Source organism: Echinops telfairi, unplaced genomic scaffold, assembly GCF_000313985.2.
Source record: "Echinops telfairi isolate 266 unplaced genomic scaffold, ASM31398v2 ScPeMD7_36;HRSCAF=134, whole genome shotgun sequence".
Lineage (NCBI taxonomy): Eukaryota > Metazoa > Chordata > Mammalia > Afrosoricida > Tenrecidae > Echinops > Echinops telfairi.
The window spans coordinates 1,202,025-1,203,991 of NW_022103934.1; positions in this window are offsets into that span (position 1 = coordinate 1,202,025).

Consider the following 1,967-nt stretch of genomic DNA (forward strand, 5'->3'; position numbering starts at 1 on the left):
GAGGCAAGGAGAGGTGAAATCAGAAGGGGAAAGGAAGATGAGAAGCTGTCCCCAAAATTTCCAGAGCCTTTTTCAAAAATAAAACATTTCCAACCCCAAACCAAAAACTAAACAAACTCACAGCCATGGAGTCAACTCCCACTCCTGGTGACCGTCCAGGACACCCCAGAACTGCCCCGGAGGGTTATGTGGCAGAAAGCCTCTTCTTTCTCCCAAGGAGCAGCTGATGGTTTTGAACTATTTAACTGTGGTGAGCAGCTCAACATGCAACCACTACACCAGGGCTCCTCTTTCCAAACTCTGCATCTTGCTAAAAGTGAAAGATGAGATGCTGCCTCATCAATTTAGAGGGCTCCTTCTCCATCACTAGCTCCACCTGTCCACCTGGAGACCTACCACGTGAGCGTGAATCAGCGCACCTTACATTTGCAAGATGAAAATATTGGCGGCTGCCCTGGCCTCTGCATTTTTTCTTTAAATCCTAAGATTCCACACTCTTAAAAATATGGCCCTCCTAATGCATCTCTAGGGCAGGAGAGGGAAGGAATTTCGCCCTGCAAGGACTAGACAAGTTCAATCTGGAAAAACAAACGAAACTACCAATAATTAGACACCTCTTTTCTGGAGAGAGTGATCCCCCTTACTCAAGTTCCAGGAGGAAAGTCTGATGAAGTGGTGGGTGCCCTGTGCTGGCAGCGCCATGCTGGCACCATAAACAAGCCCAGAATCTAGAGCTAAAATAGAACACCCCACAAACCCTCCCGACAAGACCGGGGCCTAAACAGACCCCAATCCCAACAGTGGCAGCCCACTTAGCCAGGAGGCACCAGGGGCCAAGACCCTAGGTCTTCAAGGCAGAGAGGGAAGCACCAGCCAGTGTGCTAGGGGCCTTTCTTTTCCCTCTTCCAACACTGCATGAAGGCTCCCACACTTCATTCACAGCCAGGCTGGCAGCTAAAACAGCACCCCACGGGACCACACACAATGCTGCACACACAGGATGCCAAGTGGCAGCACTGTGAACAATCCCCTGGGCATTCCCAAGATACCTGTGCGAAGGAGCGCTTACAACCCTAACTCCAGCTGGCATCAGTTTCCTTTGGACCCCAAGGAGGCCATCAGGCCACTGGGCTTTTAAAGCAAGGTAGACTCCCAAGCCATTGGAAATAACAGGCTTAGAACCATTGCTGGAGAAGTGTTATTACCCAAACCAATGCTTCCTTTTGACCCTTCAGGTCCTCTCCGCAGAATCCCAGGAACTTTCTATTAATCCTGGAGACGGCTTACCTTTCCCCATGCCTACGACACTGGAGAGGGGCAGAACATACGCATACGCATCACTGCACACCTCCTACCACACCAGAGCCACACTACAACAGCGACCTCAAGCATCTCAACCACTACTTGCAAACCCAGAAGTAGGCAGAGGCTTCCAAGCTCTAAGGTTTGCGTTGCGCCCTTGAAAGACTTGTTACTGTGTATCCCAAATATGACACCAGATCGCCCGTGTTTGGGACAAGCGCACGCTGAGCACTGTGGAGAAAGCCCTAGTCCCGGGGATCCCCTAGCTTCAACGCTCCTGAATCTGGATGCTCAACGCAGAGTGGCCTAAGTGACCAAAGATTTGGAAAAACATACCCCCCCCACCCGAGCCGCCCCCAGAACCGACAAAACCCTTATGGGGTGTTCGCATGGGATGGGTTCTCAGGGTCGAGGTGCGCCGCCCCGGGCAGTGAGGACAAAGGAGGCGGCATGGCTCGCCCTCGGGAAGCTGGGATCCTCCAGGAACCCGGGGCGGGAAGGGGACAAAGAGGAGGAGAGGGCGAAGGGGGAGGGGGCGTCTCCAGCGCGCGGGCCGGGATGTTCACGGGCCGAGGGGGTGTGTGCTCCCGGCACGTGCGCGCGTGCGCGCAGGGCGCAGCAACAGACAAAGCCAGGCCCGCGGGAAAGCGGCGGCCCGGGACCGG